The sequence below is a fragment of the Erpetoichthys calabaricus genome, assembly GCF_900747795.2.
Source record: "Erpetoichthys calabaricus chromosome 1 unlocalized genomic scaffold, fErpCal1.3 SUPER_1_unloc_6, whole genome shotgun sequence".
In the NCBI taxonomy this organism is placed as follows: Eukaryota; Metazoa; Chordata; class Cladistia; order Polypteriformes; family Polypteridae; genus Erpetoichthys; species Erpetoichthys calabaricus.
In genome coordinates, this window is record NW_026261597.1 from 14,449 (window position 1) to 33,591 (window position 19,143).

Consider the following 19,143-nt stretch of genomic DNA (forward strand, 5'->3'; position numbering starts at 1 on the left):
AAACCCGGGTCTCCTAACTGCGAGGCAGCAGCGATACCACCAGAGACATCAAGGAACTGAAAATTCTGGAAAGGAGGAAGGAAGTAAAATTGAAAACTGAGCAGCAGCTGCAGGAAATGTGTGGTGGAGGTCATTGGAGATAAAGGAGGATCAGCAAGTTAGTAAAGACAGGAGGTCACAAACTGGACTGTTCAGGTTTAAACAAGGTATTCAGGAATGACGAGAAGTCTAACTCTTATTATTTAACATCATAGTGTTTGTCGATTTTTGGGGACTTAACTGAAGATCAGACCACACTGTTAGGAGAAATTACAGCAGAAAATCCAAAGGGTTCACAAACTTTTTCTTGCAACTGCACGTCTGTTTAACACTTTAACTAAAGACAGGTTTAGAAAGTTTGCTTAATGTTACAAACTATAATGGAAGAACAGAAAACTCCTAAACTTGTACCAATATAGTGAATCTGTGTTTTACTGTTTGTTTAATTTTGTTTGAAATCTCATCTAAGTTTCACTTAAAAAAGCACAAGACAGCACTTTCAGGCCCATAACCCTGACCCTAAGACGTACACTCATTTTTATTTTCACTTACTTGTTTCAGATGACGTCTTAGGTGGTGGTTGACCTTCCTCAGTTCTAGGAGAGGAAACTCCTTCAGTCCCCTTTGTGTCAGACTGTAATGATTCATATTGTACATTGATAGAAGACTCTGGAGATGAAGAATGTCTGCTCTGAGAAGAGACTAACCCGGTCACTGCTTCATCTTGATGTTCATAATGAAGGTCATCTTCCTTGACACTCTCCATACTCCTATAGCTGGACACCTCAGGGCTGACACACTCCTCTTCATCTTCCTCTTTAAAACACACTGACGCCAGTTCACGGTCTTCTTCCTTAACCCCTTCACCGCCCTCTGCCGGATATATCCGGCACCGCTGTTTTAATGCTAACGCCATACTGCCGGAATTATCCGGCACATTTGCCTGTGGTTATATGAATGCCTGGCAAGTAGTATAACTGACGGTTTGGCGTGGGTATTATTACTACGTTGTATTTCGACAAGTCTGTGGTTGTTTTGGCCGGTCATGTGACGTGATTCGCATGTAACAGCTGTGAATATGGCGAAACGTAAACTGACTTCAAGTGAGGCTTTGCAGGCGATTTTGGACAGTTCTGATCATGATTGTAGCAGTTCTGAAGAAGATTTTAGTGACAGTGATGAGCAGCAACGTGCGCTGCATGATATTGTGAATGAAGACGCATCGGATGACGGCGCTGAGTGGGTGTATCCCCAGCATCTCAGCTGGGCTGCTGCCCGTGGTGAACTACCTTTTCTGCATTCGTTTTAGGGAACGTGTGGCTTTATTGTTGATGTAAACAATTACACTGCTGAGCAGTTTTATGAGCTGTTTGTGTCACCTGATTTGATTAGACATTTTGTTCATCAGACAAATCTGTATGCAGCACAGTTTATTGAGAAAAATCCCAATTTACCTCCACATTCCCGTGTTCGTGCTTGGTTTGACACTGATGAAAACGAAATGAAAAAATTCATTGGGATTTTGATGTTGATGGGAATAATCAGAAAACCAGATATTGAGATGTACTGGTCTACAGATCCTATGTATGCAACACCTATTTTTTGCAGCTGTCATGACACGTAACCGATTCTCTTTGCTGCTGAAATTCTTTCATTTGAATGACAACAGAAACGAGCCAGATAAGAAAGATCCAAACCGCGACCACTTGTTCAAGCTACGTCCTTTGATTGATCATTTATTTGAAGCATTTCAGTTGCCTTACATGCCAGGACCGTCAGTTGCAGTTGATGAAAGTTTATTGTCGTGGAAGGGCCGCTTACAGTTTCGACAGTATCTACCATTGAAAAGGGCACGGTTTGGTATCAAGATGTTTTGCTTAGCTGAGAATTCAGGTTACATTTATAGATTTCGTGTATACACTGGCAACTTGCACAACGTTTAGTGGTCAATACTGCTTGAATAAATGTAAAAAATGTAAAAAAAATGTAAAAAAGTAAAAAAAACAAAAATTGTTCAGATTTTGCCTGGCTTGGGGAATATTTAGGGAGTTGGCGGTTAAAGGGTTAATGTCCGTCTTAGGTGGTGGATGACCTTCCTCAGTTCTAGGAGATGAAATGTCTTCAGTCATCTTTGTGTCAGACTGTAATGATTCATATTTTACATTGATAGAAGCCTCCGGAGATGAAGAGTGTCTGCTATGAGAAGAGACTAACCTGGTCACTGCTCCATCTTGATCTCCATAATGAAGGTCATCTTCCTTGACACTCTCCATACTCCTATAGCTGGCCACCTCAGGGCTGACACACTCCTCTTCATCTTCCTCTTTAAAACACACTGACGCCAGTTCACGATCTTCTTCCTTAATGTCCGTCTTAGGTGGTTGATGACCTTCCTCAGTTCTAGGAGATGAAATGTCTTCAGTCATCTTTGTGTCAGACTGTAATGATTCATATTGTACATTGATAGAAGACTCTGGAGATGAAGAGTGTCTGCTCTGAGAAGAGACTAACCCGGTCACTGCTTCACCTTGATGTTCATAATGAAGGTCATCTTCCTTGACACTCTCCATACTCCTATAGCTGGCCACCTCAGGGCTGACACACTCCTCTTCATCTTCCTCTTTAAAACACACTGACGCCAGTTCACGGTCTTCTTCCTTAATGTCCGTCTTAGGTGGTTGATGACCTTCCTCAGTTCTAGGAGATGAAATGTCTTCAGTCATCTTTGTGTCAGACTGTAATGATTCATATTTTACTTTCACAGAAGCCTCCGGAGATGAAGAGTGTCTGCTATGAGAAGAGACTAACCTGGTCACTGCTCCATCTTGATCTCCATAATGAAGGTCATCTTCCTTGACACTCTCCATACTCCTACAGTTGTGTATCTCAGTGCTGACACACTCCTCTTCATCTTCCTCTTTAAAACACACTGACCCCAGTTCACAGTCCTCTTCCTTGATGTCCAGACTCTCCTGTTTGGGGTGGACACTCTCCCACTCACAGTCCTCCTCCTTAACATTTATGGTCCTCTCCTCCATGATATTCAGGTCAACCTCACATGTCTCCTCTTTCACATCCATTTAAACGTTACAGTAATTGGCAGAGTTTACCTTCCGTCTGTGGATAAAAACAGGAATCAATTCAATTAAAACTGATCTAAAGACATGTGATGCTTATAACATCCTGTCAGTTAAAGCTGATGTCAAGTCAGACAGTTCATAGCAAATTGACAGTAACTCATCACTTTTCATATCAAATGAGGGGTAAAATGAGTTCGGGAATGAATGGAGGGTCTAGTAGGCTAGAAGAAGAAGGAGGCCATCTTGTACAGTTGTGTGTCAACACTATTCACTACTCTGATTAAACATTCAGTGCTATTGGGGTCCCAGAATTCTGTTATCAGTTAATGTTAAGGAAGGTTTATACAAGTTAGGCCTCAGGATTATGTTAAGAAATGGGACAAATGAAGGAAGAGCAGCTTAGATAATGGGTATGGGGTTTGCAATCTTAGGGTGATGTCACATTGGATGACTTATCCAGCAATTTTAAGTCATACACTTCTTTTATATAATCTTAGACCCTGTCCACGCGGATGTCTGAACTGAGCATTTTTCTACCGTCTGTAGTGTCTGGTGAGCGCAGATTGAAAACCAAACCTTTTTCTGCTCATTGCAGCAAATCAGACCATCTACACGGGCTTTCACCACTTGCATTTGGTCAGATGTGCGTTCAGATGGTATCAAAAATACAATTCATGCATTTTTATTTTGCCATCAATTCTACCAGAATCCCAAAAAGCATGAAAAAAATATCTGTATTGTGTTTACATGTCGTTCATTTAACATTCTGGAAAACCAGATACAGTGCATCCGGAAAGTATTTACAGCGCTTCACTGTTTCCACATACAGCCTTATTCCAAAATGGATTAAATTAATTTTTTTCCTCAGAATTCTACACACAACACCCCATAATGACAACATGAAAAAAGTTTACTTGAGGTTTTTGCAAATTTATTAAAAATGACAAAACTGAGAAAGCACATGTACATAAGTATTCACAGCCTTTGCCATGAAGCTCAAAATTGAGCTCAGGTGCATCCTGCTTCCCCTGATCATCCTTGAGATGTTTCTGCAGCTTCATTGGAGTCCACCTGTGGTAAATTCAGTTGACTGGATATGATTTGGAAAGGCACACACCTGTCTATATAAGGTCCCACTGTTGACAGTTCATGTCAGAGCACAAACCAAGCATGAAGTCAAAGGAATTGTCTGTAGAAATCCAAGACAGGATTGTCTCTGGGGAAGGTTACAGAAAAATTTCTGCTGCTTTGAAGGTCCCAATGAGCACAGTGGCCTCCATTATCCGTAAGTGGAAGAAATTTGAAACCACCAGGACTCTTCCTAGAGCTGGCCGGCCATCTAAACTGAACGATCCTGATGGAGCTTGAGAGGTGCTGCAAAGAGGAATGGGCAAAACTGGCCAAAGATAGGTGTGCCAAGCTTGTGCCATCATATTCAACAAGACTTGAGGCTGGAATTGCTGCCAAAGGTGCATCGACAAAGTATTGAGCAAAGGCTGTGAATACTTGTGTACACAACAGATGCTCCTATTTCTGATGTCTTGTGTTTCAGGTGCAATAACAAAAGGGAAATGATAAAATAAAATAAATGGCCGAGACTGCTGGACAGCCACAGCTGTTAACCCTTTGTACACCATGGGCTTCATCAGGCAGCATGCTATTAGAAACAGGGGTGAGCACAACTCTGCTGAGTGGTTGTCATGTGATCACTAAATGTGACATAGGCAGTGATTTTCATTTGTTTAAACTAATATGGTCAGGTGATGAGATCAGTGACTGCAGGTGGCAAATCTGATGTGCCAAAGGACATAAAGTCACGTAATGTGACACTGGCTTTAGACTGAAGTGTCACTGACGATGATTACCTTTGATGTTTGATGGTAGGACAGACAAAGACCACTGCCTGCTAACTGACTAAAACCAATTACCTGTTGAGCCAATCAGAGTGTTTCATTGCAGTAACAGATTTTACAGAACCTCTTGTTCTCATTTTAAAGCGTTTGATTCTGTTGAACTGTGAATTTTCCTTCTGCCAAAGTGAACATCTAATTGACCCAACTTGAGCCATAATGACATCCTTTATTGCACCACCATTACAGGGATGGACATTAATAGTGTGTAAAAGTTTAAGAGGGGTAAAGAAGGCCATGAATTTTGGTTACTGTATTAGTTTGACTCGAAACACATGAAATGAATTTAAATGGCAACTTTGTGGGAACAAAGAACAGCTTTCCTTGGTTATCTCAATCTTAGCTGCTCCATGAAACATCCACCCATTTCCTCCAACTGCGTATCCAGGGCAGGGTTGTAGAGCAGCTGGCACCTATCCCAGCAATCATTGGGTGCAAGGCAGGAACAACACCTGGAGAGGGCGCTGGTCAGTCCCAGGGTGGACACACATGCACACGTATACCACAGGACCACTTTAGCATTGCCAGTCCAGCTAATCTGCATGTCTCTGAAGAGGAAGAAACACACGGACACAGGGAGCACATGCAAACTCCACTGAAAGGCCAGAAAACATCTGACAAAGAATTTTCTGGTAGAGGAAGTCGACATCCTGCTGTTTTCAAGAACAAGAAAAAGAATGCGTTCACCGCATATCCAATTCCATAAGTCACGTCCACCAAGGATTTCTGCATAAAGCACAGCATTTAAAACACAAGTCATTAACATTGAGACTCCTATGGATGGATGAACAGATGGATGGATCTTTATTAGTGCAAAGGGGAAATTCAGCTTTATAAAGGAGGCTCAAGAATATTACAACTTACAACTACGTCCCTAAAGCAAAGGCAAAACTTACAAAATGGAGAAAAGCCTTCTGACTAAAAGATTAAAGAGCAGTCACAGCGTGGCTTTATAAAGGCGTATTGTCTTTGGTGTAAGGAGCCCCAGTGGTGTTTCTTTAACACACGTCTGCTGAATAATTCATTGGCTCATAGTCTTCAGTTTTAGTGCATCAGGAGAGGATGTGTAGCATTGTTCATAATGACACTCAGTTTGGTTTTAATTCTCTCCTTTGCTACAAACTCCAGCAGGTCCGGGGGGAGACAGATAGCTGAGCCTGACATCTTAATCAGCTGGTAGGTCAGATGGGCCGCTCTTGTAGTGACGTTACCAGCCCAGCACACCACAGCATAGACAATCATACTGGTCATCAGAGAGTTGTAGAACATGTAGAGGACGTCACTGGTGTGTGTGTTTGTGTGCAGCACACAAGTAAACTCAATGATACGATAGAACATCAGATAACGAGTACATTGAATGAACGTGTAGAATATGAATGAAGATGATGAAAAGCGAAATAAAATACAGTGAGAGTGAAACAGTTGGACAGCAGAGGCCATGACAGTGACACTCATAATCCTATCACTGGACTGATCTGTAATTTAAAAAGCTTTGGTGCTACGTGTGCATTGAGTTTGTCACGTGGTGAACTTCAGAAGTGTGAGTGTCTGATATGACACTTGTGTCTCCTGAGCTCGTTACTGAGTGACGTTGTGCTGCTCTGCTTGTTAATCAGTCAGTTTGGTCACAGGAGGACACACAGGAGAAATCTGGAGCTGAGGAGCCATTTGTGATGACAATCTTTATTAAAGTGTGCTTGTCAGGAGGTGACCACCTTACTGGGCCAAAGACACCACGTGTGGTGACTGAGACAGGCAGGCCGGGTGGACATTTAAACTGGTTGTGGTGTTTAAATGGATTTTATGGTCTTGATTTTACTTTGTATTAGTGGAGGAGTCTGGCAGATGTGGATTAAATACTGATGCTCTGTGTAAGAGAGGACAGAGCTGACTATACTTCTTTAGAAGGCTGACGTCCTTCAACATCTGCAATAAGATGCTGCAGATGTTCTATGAGACAGTTGTGGTGAGCGGCCTCTTCTACGCGGTGGTATGCTGGGGAGGCAGCAAAAAGAAGAGGGATGCCTCTGGTGAGGAAGGCATGTTCTATTGTAGGCACGGAGCTGGACAGTTTAACATCTGTGGCAGAGCGACGGGCGCTGAGCAGACTCCTGTCAATCATGGAGAATCCCCTGCATCCACTGAACAGGATCATCTCCAGACAGAGGAGCAGCTTCAGTAACAGACTGCTGTCACCGTCCTGCTCCACTGACAGACTGAGGAGATCGCTACTCCATCACACTATGCGACTCTTCAATTCCATCTGGGGGATAAACATTAACTTTATACAAAGTTTTTGTCTGTTTTACCTGGAATTTTATCACTCTTTAATTTAATATTGTTTATTATTAATATGCTGCTCCTGTAGTATGTGAATTTAATAAAGTATCTATCTATCTATCTATCTAAAGCTGGTGCCTTCATCTTTTTAACAAATATCAGAGTGGCAAATCTTAGCCCTGCATGAAATTCAATCCAAAAAGATTTTTGTCAGACAGTGACAGGTGGTCTGTTTGTTCTCAGCGGTGGCTTTTCCCAGCCATGATTTCCTTATGTTTTAAATTATTTACTGACTTTTAAACATGTGTGGCTGGTCAGCTGAGGTGATGTTCAGAGTTTTGTTTCAATCAGCACCATTTTCTTGTTCATATTTGTTATAAGAGCTTTGGTTTGTGGTGGGGGTCTGCAGGGTTTTTACTGGTGGATTTCTGTGTGCTTTTTAATTTGTAATTCACCTCACAACACATTTTCCTTGAAGTATTTATATTGAGTTATCTTTATTAGTGATGCGTAGTTTTGACATGAAGTTTGACTCACCTTGTACAGACTTCCTACTGCTGCTGATTCCTGCCTCCTCCTGCAACCTCCGTTCTCTCTCCTCTCTTTTCTTTTACTTCTTCTCCCTCTTAACCGGCTCGTGCTTCTCTATATATGCGGGGAGGACATGGCAGCTGCAGCCCATCAGCCACAGGAACAATCATGGATGTGGGCAGTTTCCCACCTGTGCACTTACGTGAGAAACGCAGACACCGCAGATCGCCCTGCGGCTCGCAACTGCTACCACACCCCCTCGCTAAGCCGCGAGCTATACCCACAGCCTGGCTCGTGGCTCGTTACGAGAGCCAATGCTCGTATTTAGATCTGAATTTTTCTCTCATACTTTCTTCGTATTTTGAATTTCTCGTATACAGAGGTTATCGTATCTCGAGGTTCCACTGTACTTTGTTTGACTTGTAAACCCACCCATAGTAACGCTGATCAGGTGGTGGTTCAGGCTTTAGTATGACATTTTAAACCAATTCTTAGCAATTAAAGAGCCGGTGATACAAGTTCACGTTTTGATTTGGGAATCCCCCGGGCCTCAACTAAGCTGGTATGTGGTAGTGCAGTCCTAATAAAATTAGAGATGTGTGAGGACGAGACATTTAATATAGGAATAGAGAATAAGCAAATGAAACAGTGAGAACATGAGGGGCCGTGATATAAACAGCTGATCTCCAGCTTTGGTGTGCTGCTCACCCTGTGGACTGTCGGGCAATTTAAAGGCTCCGCTCACAGGCAGGTTTTCATTGATGTTTCCGATCCTCAACTTTTGATTAAAAATCAATGTTCACATTAAAAGTATAGAAATTACACATTTTCAATAATATGCAAGTTTATTAGAAATTATTTTTAAAAAGCATTAGGGGGTTCTGCCACCTGCTCTCTTCTTTCTCCAACCCAAGGCTGCATTTCGTGCAGTTGTGAAGAGAGGGGCTGAATGCACACCAAGCAGATGCATCCACTCCTCTGAAACTCCTCTTAAACGTTCCTACATTGGGATACAAGTAACAGTTGTTTTATTTACTTCCTCTTTGCTCGATCAGCTACTGGCTTGCTGCTGCTTTCGTTCCGCATGATCGTCATTTAGAGGCGGCACTTCGAATGTTTAAAAGCCTGTACAGCACCTGTCCTTTTGTCCTCAAACACTATGTGATCTTTTCACTTTCTATTACTTAACTGAGTAATATTTTCTGTTTGTTGTGCTAATGTGATCTTTTCACTCATTTTTTTCAGACTTTCCAGTTTTCCTACTTCCATTATCTCTAACCTGCTCTGCATGTGTATCACGGGACTTGCTTACAAAAGTTGTAAGTATGACGTGATGTGCCTCTCACGCAGGATGTGAAAGGGTCTCTCTTCAAAAGATCTCGTCTCGTCAAAAGAAAGTGTGGCATTGTTTGGAGTTATTTTACTACACTGAGAAATAATGAAGCAAAATGTGATATGTGTCAGAAGGCTGTACATTATTAAGGCAACACCACAAACTTGGTAGAACACATGAAGGTCAGACATATTGCTGACTCGAGGAAATCAGAAGACAGCACAGATACTCAGGCTAAAGAGACTGGCACAGGTGCCAAAGGGCTTTAGTCGACTCTTAAAGAAGCCTTCAATAAAGGCAGGCAGTACCCAGGAACGTTAGTACTGTAAACTGATGTGGGGGTCTTGTAACTGTTAGAATACACAGAAAACAATATCTGATTTTAGTGAGGAGTAAATTACAGTTACAGTTTGATGAACTGACATACTCAGAACACATTTTCAAACTTTCTGTATTTATTATGTCCATTGTGTAAAAAAAAAAAAGTATTTCTCGATATTAGCTTTATTTCACTCGGGCTGTAAAGACAGAGCTAAAGGCGGCAGTCCCGAGTGTTTTCCCAGCAACACCTGCAGGTGTGCCCAGTAATAATGGCATCTCTAGTTGTTCACATCCCAAGTGTTGCCCGCTCTCGCCAGTGATATGAGCAGTGATGTTGAGGAGCCTCTCATCAGCAGTGATGATGAAGTGACTTTGTCTTCAGGCAGTGCAACTGAAACAGACAGGGAAACTGAAAGAGATTCTGTGACGCTTGCTTGGTATTTGCGTCATTATCATACTTTTTACACTTCACACCGTGTACTTTGTGTTTTGTACGTTTTACAGTAAAAAAATAAAAATGTCATTTTTTGAGCCAGCACACTTTTTACATATTTTTCAAGAAAAAATGTAACGATAATGCTTGTTGTTCTTCCACAGATCATTTGGAGGAACTGAACACATTTAATAATTTCTGTTAATAAACAAGTAAAACTGTCTGATCTTTGGCACTATATGTAATAGTCTACTAATGCAAAGTGTTTAAAATGTGTCTTTTTGACGCCCACACTCACTGTAAGTTTTTATAGAAGATTAACCATTCCTGTAAGATGACACTCTGGCTGTATCAGTGTTGGTATCAACATCGCCAATGCTGGCCTCAGTATCACCTGGTATCGAATCAAAACGAAAAACAACAGCATCAGCCATCACTAGTTTTCAGGTGTAAATACTGACGAGCAGGTTTTCAATTTGAATAATGAATGTTGGCTACCAATTGTCAAGAGCTGTGAAAACATATTTACAGACAGAGATAATGAACAGTGTGGGACAGGCCAGTGTACGGAGTGACAATCAACCCATCTTTATTTTGGAAGGCTTTGTCAACAGCAGTGTAGGACAGACTGACATTACCATTTTTAACACGGCTAGAACACAAGTCCTGTTTTAAAATGCTGCTGCCAGACACTCGTATTGCCAGCTAAAAACACTCAGTTTCCATGGCCGGGCCCCTCGCCTGAATGCAGCCTTCATGCCTTACCTGATAAGACAATCGATACCAGACCATGTTAACATGCAGGGATGTCTCTCAGAGCCACAAGATGGACACTCAAGATCAAACAAAGGACCATAAATCAAGGAGGAGTAACACTGATGGACAGCACTGTTCACCAGTGGTCAGTCAATAGGATGGGCTTATGCAAACTCAAGAAACCAATGGCAAGACCTCTACTCCTTCATTTAAAAACCCTTATAAGACACAGATCATCTCATCAAGCTTACAGCTCTCAGCCTGACTATAACTTTGTCTGTCCATAGCTTACAGTGATTGGCCGTAACAGACATTGAAGCATCCGCTTTACTCTGAGGGGCAACTGTGCTCAATTGGAAAGGTGGAAGACTTGTCTGCACTGGAGTTGGATGAGGGTGACATGAGCCTAAACCTTACTGAAGAATCGCTAGAACACAAGCTGAGATGGTATCTTAAAGGCCACATGTTCATCCTGCTTGATATGGCAAATAACTAATCGACAATTTTTTTAAAGACATGACGTTGGTAGCAACAAGAGGACCGACATGGAGTGTTGAACCCCAAAAGAAACTGTAGAAGGGGTGACCATGGTGAAAAAGGAGACAAGCTCCTAAAACAAAGATCTTTCCACATGTTTGGAGGAAGCCAACCAATAAAGCAAAAAGCCCCACTCACGTCAAACTATAAGTACACTTGCTTTGATTTTGAGAACTATAAAGTGTGATTTAATTGATAGGACACAGCAGCTAATGTATTATGGTACTGGTGTCACTAAAACTGAAGGTAATCACCTTGTGAAGGATCATTTCTTTCTGTTAAAAGCGTCTCCCTAAACTGCAGAGCCGCATCTCACTGTAGCAGACACAAACTGCAGGAATTCATAAGTTATGTGCCATCATCTACAGGAGAGGAAAAGTTCAGCCTAGCTAATGTAGTTTAATGTTTCGTGTCTGTAATTATCTGTTATCTAATATCATTATCTATATTTACATATATCCATCTTCTATTATCCTTATGCTATAAATACATTGTATTATTTTGTTTATTGCAGCAAGTGTGTTTGTGTTATTTGTGTAAATCGTCTATTACTGCAGCAAACAACAACAGAGACAGTGAGGGAGTTTAATGTAGAATTTCACTGATTTATGGCCATCATTCATAACTTGTACAGATCTCTTCATATTTCAGGTTTCCCAGCTAGAAAGTGAAACAGAGAGGCCTCACTAAACTCACATTAATTTGGTGTCCCTCTGTGGCTGTGTTGTTAATTGTTTTAATTAATTACCAGAATTACCAAAGACAAAACTGATAATTCACTGAGTGCTCAATTCACATTTCCTACAGCAGACAACATCAAAAGGCGCTTTACAGAAATTACAAACCAGGAAGAAGAACTGAACTGCTCAGTGCCACAGAGTCAACACAGCAAATAAAGGAAACACAATGGTGTCCACCTCATGAACTTAAACTGCTAGCATTCAAGGAGTTTCACAGTCCAAGTATGCAGACGACATTTTGAATAATTTAGGGTTTGCACATGTTTAAGCCAATATGGCTCACCTAGTACTCCATGGGGGTTTACTGCCACTGTAATGGAGCCTGATGTCCCCCCTGAGTAATCAGATATGTGATTTAGTGAACTGACGGCAGCCTGTGTTTAACTGAGCTGCTCAACACAAATGTTAAGGGTGTGGGGGACCTGCCTGACCAGACAGTCTGACTGCAGTGAAAGACTTTGGAATAATAAAATCAACTCCATATTTCTGAATATTTTCCCTCCTTAATTTAAAGAGAAATACAATATACACACTTAATAAACGTGTAATAACATATCCAGTTAGCCAGCAGTGTTGTGTAATTTTAATGATTGCACTCATCTCCTACCCTGCTAATTGAATTCTTCTCTAACATGAACTGATTCTGTCCACAGCCATAACATCAAGTGTGAGCTCACAGTTTGAAGACTCACTGAGAGTCACATATGACAGAGACGTTAGGCGTCAGCAGAGGGTTCACAAACTAAACGGTCTGAACAAAGGGGGCTTGATGACGGGGGGGAGCAGCTAAATGGTACAAGTCTTAATGAAGATTAACAAGCTTCACATTCAAATCTCTACAACTGAACTTTATTACCTTTTCCAACATCACGAAACAACAAGTTTCAGGTTGATCAACTTCATCTTAAGAAAGTACACATTTCAAACAAACACACATCATGATAAACAGTTTAGTAATTAACACAGAAATAACCTCGTATTAAACAGCAGCACCTCCCATATTGTGACCTTGGCACAGTGGAGGCCTTGTGTGCCTCAGTCTTCATCAGAGCTCCACTGTCTGGAGGTTTGTGCTCCTGACAGACCAGTTTGCTATTGGATAACCAAAAGGGGAGGGACCAGACTAAGAACAGCCCATTATTGACCCTCATGAATATTCTAATTTAATGAAAGTGGGTCTGGCCCAGAAGACGGATGCCAGTCCTGACAGTTCAACTAAGAGTGGCACAAAGGGGTGACCCACACAGGCTGGTTGGGCTCTGCATGATAAAGTCACATGTAGTCGTCACCAAATGGAACTTAACTTCCACCTCACCACCATGTAACAGTAGAAAACAAACACAAATAGAAGTCATCATGATATGGGAAGAAAACCAGAGTACCTGTACAGGGCAGGAGCCAGTTAGAGACCACCATAGGGTACACTCACATTCAAGTCCACAACCACACCAAGACAAGTTAGATTTGCCAGGCCACTAAACCTGAGCATCTTTAGAGAAGTGGAGAAAATAAGAATAAAAGAACAGATATGGAAACTGCATAGAGACTTAAAAAACAGGCTGAGATTCAAATTCAGTCTGCTAGAACTGTAAGGCAGTAACAGAAACCACAAATCTCTAATAACTTCTCTAATACTCACTAACAGACATTACTGGTTTGACTTTAGCACTGAAACATGGGAGTTTGTCATATTTGATACAAGTTAAAAGAATTAAAAAAGACAAACATCTAAGTGACCCTCCACACAATGCATGTAACTCTCTGCTGTCTGCATTGGGTTTGACAGTTTGAGGCCGGGTGTGTAAATCCAGATACTGAGGACCAACATTTACCAGTTAAGAACATTCAGTTTACACTCCTAACGGCAAGTCACGCCATGGCAGCCCTGCAGTCTTCTGTCACTAAATCTTAGTATTCGTTCTCAGTTCGTATTCCTCAACACACACACACACACACACACACACATATATATATATATATATATATATATATATATATATATATATATATATATATATATATATATATATATATATATGTAACCAATTATATCGTAACCTAAGCTTATCTAACCTTATCTGATAAAGATGTCAGACATATACTGTAAGGGCATGTAAATGTAGAACAATAAACGGACCGAGACATCGGAGGAAAATTACATACATTCACACATACATACATACATACATACATACATACATACATACATACATACATACATACTGTACATACATACTGTACATACATAACGGGCTCTCCGGGCCTTCAGTTTGAATCCGCTCTAAGGTCTTTCATAACGGGTCCGCACCAATAACCCACGTCGACAAAGAAAATGAAGTATTTTACCTCGAATGGCCGATTATTTAAAAGACTGCAGGAGACACCGGTGAATCTCAAAATAGAAAAAATAAAAGCAGATGTAAGGAAACTTCATCAATCCGTTATCCAACGAGACGACGACAAATGGCAGATGCGTTTTCTTTTGCTGAAGATAGTTTCAGTTTCACAGAAAGTTTACTCCCTAAAAAAAATGGAAAATATCCAAGGAATGTTGCAGCTCAGAAGTGTAAAGCTAAACACCGCCATCTAGCGTTCAGAAGTTCTGCTCATGACGGTCCTTGTTCAGTTCGCTCCATCATCTCCACAGAGGGACCTCCTTCCTTATTCTTATGTCGCCAAGTTCCCTTCTGAACACGAGGCCGTGCCAGTCCGCTTCCATCTTATTCTATCGTTGGCAGCGTGTTGCGCTTCGCCCCACTGATGGTGTAATTCTTTCAGGTCAGTTTCCACAGTCCTTCTCCAGGTTGTTTTCGGTCCTTTTCCCAGGTGGTGTCCAATTCAGCGTTACTTTCGGGATTCGTTTCTGGTCCATCCAGAGGACATGACAAAGCCATTTCATTCTATGGCGCCTGATCTCCGTCACCACACTATGCGAGTTGGTCTTCTTATATAACTCAACATCTGAGATCTTCTCTGCCCTGATAATATGGCAAATTCTGTGGAGTCAGTTATTGTTGAATACCTCAGTCTTCTTCGTGTCACTCTTGACGATACGCCAGCATTTGCCCCGTACAGCAGCACAGACTTGACGTTGCTCTTGTCTGCTCTCATGTTTGTTCTGTGTATTGTGCGGATGTCCTCATCGGCACAGACATTAAGTGTTGTAAACCAAAACTGACAGAAACGACGGCATCTCATCATCTCAAACCGGGTGAGGGCGGCGGACGAGCAAGTAGCTCAGCCCTGACTTCTCAGACACCACAGATGTCAGCTCTTGTTGGAAAATTCCCAAACGTTCTCAAGCCAGTCGAAAATACACACTGAATAAAATGACTTTTGGGTGCTAAATATAGTAGATATAAAATGAATAAAAGGTACTTTCAGTAATTTACTTTTAATGTGAAATATGCAGTTTTGGGTAAAATTCATACTGCTACCCATTTTTTAACATTAAAAAATGCAGTTTATAAGATTATATTACATCTTATTTAAAATAGTTCATACAATATAGTAGAATAATTAAACAAAAACATCACGCAGAAATCAAGTTAAAGTTACTCGGAAACATAGCACTCGCCTGCGCATGCGCCTCACTCACTTGCTGGAACGTGAGGATGCAGGAGGACGTGTTAATGAAACTTCTAGAATACAGTGGACTTTTTACCCGAATTGGCATTAAACGGTTTGAATTTAAGGTAAGATTTATTTGCAAGCCTAAAAGAATCTGTGTTTGAGTTCGTTCACAGTTCCCAATGTATAAACGAGTAAATGCTGGCTGTTTTCGTCCGATGTCAGTTTCCGCCGCCGTTAGGAATTAATTTTAGGTAAAGTTAACAGCGTGAAGGACATCAGGAGGCTGTCAGTTTATTTAACTGGGGAGTCGAAGCTTTGGCTTTATTGTAAATGAATTTCGAGTCCCCAAATCAAAGTTCTTGCAAGCACAACGTTATTAATACTTGGCATGATTTCTTATTTATTGTCAAATGGATGTGAAAAATGAAATGTCGCCGGATTGTCTTTAAGCGTTTACGGCGTTAAAACAGATACGCTTGTTAATCCTGACTTGTTCTCTAGCCCTGCGTTATTTAAAGTAGTGATGTGTGGTAGAAAACTCCACTGAGTCACAAAATCACAAAGCTGCGTAACATTATTTTACACATTTAAGCCCATTGCATGCATAGAAAAACAAACGATTTATGTTTAAATAAACGCATCGCCGGTTTGGAGTTGTGTGTTCATGTGAGCCATAGCGGGGTGATGGGGCTTCGTAGCTCAGCATACTCGTTACATCGCGGTAGAGGATCAGCGATCACACTCGAATTATTAATAAGGAGGGCCATCCATTTGAAACATATGAGACAAAATGGAAAAAGGGGGACCCGCTCAGGACAGGACAGGACAGGTGTGCACTTGTGTGCTTGCATTTCTCCGAGTGGGAGGGCCTGTGCTGCTCGTTTACACAAATTTCGTAATAAGAGACTTTTTATTGTGTGTGTGTGTCCTGTCTGTCTGATGGCACGTGTCGTGATGACAGCCGCATTTCTTGTTTCTGATCTCTCCTCTCACTTGCGCGCCGCTTCGCGTTTTGATTTCACGCATGCTCAGTGCCTGATGTCGGTATGCCGGTTGCTTGTCATGCGTAGACGCTGCTTCTGCTGCACCTGCACTCTTGAGTTATCGGTGTTTTCATTTAGTGAAGTGAAGTGATGTCAACCTCTGCGTCTTAAACCTGACCTAAGGTGTCGTCATCGGCTTGCGGGGGTCACCTCTGAGGGGCTGTTCATCATGGATGATCTTTCCTGAGCGTGTTGCACTTTGGAATCTGTGCAGGGCACACGGAAACTTGAGGACACATTTCATACAAATTTTAGAAAGGTTTTCATCACTCTGTGGACCACGGGAACATCGAATATGTGACCAAGTGGTGTGATGGACTGGAGGACTTGTAATAAAACACCAGCTGATACCCAAGACATTTAACAAACAGACAGACAAACCATTAAAACCAGTGCACGATGTCCAGTGTCTCTCTAGATATAGTCCTTTGTTCTTTAACATTTACAGATCAAATCATTTTGTTTGACTATAAAGCTTACACGATAGCTGGATTGGCCCTTTACTGTCACATGTCCAGTGAAATGTGTATTTGCATATGTCAATCAACATACAACATGTCACCCAGAGAAAGACGTGAAAGGTGCTATATGGGAGAGCCATTAGATTACAGGGTTACACATTCTCCCCTCTCATTTTCATAAACTGTGTGTACAATTATTAGACAAGTTGTATTTTTGGGATTAATTTTAATATGAAACAAATACAGTGCCATCAGTCAATCCAAAATGTTAATAAACCTGAATGTTATGCAATGGAAATGTGAGTGTGAACATTATCAGGGGAATACACGTGTGTGCACAATTATTAGGCAACTATTAGTGTGCAGAATTATTAGGCAACTAAATCAAAAACTTACATTTTCCCGATCTCCCTTGTTTATTTTCATCTGTTAAAGTGAGAATAATAATTTCCAAATAAACATTTCTGGCATGAAAAAAACAATCAGTGACCAATATAGCGCCCCTTCTTTTCAATAACAGCAATAAGTCTTCCATGCATGAAATCTGTTAGTTTCTTGATCTGCTGCCAATCAACTTTTTGTGCAGCAGTGACCACAGCCTCCCAGACTCTCTTCAGAGAGGTGGACTGTTTACCTTCCCAGTAAATCTCCTGTTTAAGAAGGGCCCACAAGTTCTCAATAGGGTTTAGGTCAGGTGAGGAAGGGGGCCATGTCATACTTCTGTCATCTTTAAGGCCTTCACTGGCTAGCCACGCAGTGGAGTACTTTGATGCATGTGATGGAGCATTGTCCTGCATCTAAATCATGGTCCTCTTGAAAGATGCTTAGTTTTTCCTGTAGCACTTCTTGAAGAAAGTGTCTTCTAAAAACTGGCAGTAGGTTTGGGAGTTGAATTTGAGTCCATCTTTAACCTGAAAAGGTCCAACTAGTTCATCTTTAATAATAGCAGCCCATACCAGTACCCCACCTTCACCTTGCTGGTGTCTGAGTCGAAGTGGAGCTCTGTGCCCGTTACTGATCCAGCCACCGGCCCATCAAGTGTCACTCTCATCTCATCAGTCCATAAAACCTTTGAAAAATCTGTCTTCAGATACTCCTTGGCCCAGTCTTGGCGTTTCAGTTTATGTGTCTTGTTGAGTGGTGGTTGGGTTTCAGCTTTCCTTACCTTGGCCGTGTCTCTGAGCACTGAACACCTTGTACTTCTAGGCACTACAGGTAGGTTGCAGTTCTGGAATATGACAGCACTAGAGGATAACGGGTTCCTGGTTGCTTCACGTTTGATTCTTCTCAAATCTGTGGAAGTTAATTTGCATCTTTTTTTCTCAACACATTTCTTGCGACCCTGTTGACTATTTGCAACAAAACACTTGATGGTTCTATGATCAGGCCCCAATATCTTAGCAATTTGGAGAGTGCTGCATCCCTCTGAAAGACTTTTTACAATTTTTGACTTTTCCGAGTCAGTTAAATCTCTTTTTTGGCCCATTTTGTGTAGGGAAAAGAAGCTGCCTAAAAATTATGCACACCTTGATATAGGATGTTGATCTTCTTAGGCCACACACTCCCTCGTTACACAAATACACATCATCTGATATGCTTAAATCAAATAAGAATTCAAGTTTATACAGCTTGGAGATGGAATATATGCATGAAAGGTATGATATGGTCAAAATACTCACTGGCCTAATAATTGTGCACACAGTGTATAGCGCCTTTAATATCTGTTATAGAGCACCTTTAATATTGTTATATAGCGCATTTAATATCTGTTATATAGCACCTTTAATATTATTATATAGCACCTTTGCCATCTCTTCATTCATCTATCTATCCTGCTCCATATTGCCTTTCATATTTTCTTACTTTATCTCGTGTCTTTCTTATTTCTCTGTATGTTTGTAGTCCCTTTATGTTGACCTTCTTCTGGCCAGTGCTGATCTCCACTCTCCAGCACCCTGATCAGTGAGTCCGACTGCCTGACCTGAAAAGTCTCAGTGCACATGTCACAGAAACAGTAATAATGATAGTTATGACATATGTGTTAAGAAGAGAAAGGCACTATATAAGCAACAGCATGATAAGACAGGCGCTATATAATAGGTTACT

At 41.3% G+C, this 19,143-nt stretch overlaps 1 long non-coding RNA gene across 1 annotated transcript in view; it reads left to right on the forward strand.

The window, feature by feature from the left end:
• The first annotated feature begins 741 nt into the window (after window positions 1-741).
• The window catches only part of LOC127526435 (uncharacterized), a 51,957-nt gene continuing 33,555 nt past the window's right edge, over window positions 742-19,143 (forward strand). Inside the window, exons 1-2 of the long non-coding RNA XR_007933983.1 lie at window positions 742-781; window positions 2,883-3,086. This is a non-coding gene — a long non-coding RNA (uncharacterized LOC127526435). The remainder of the gene's footprint in view (window positions 782-2,882; window positions 3,087-19,143) is intronic.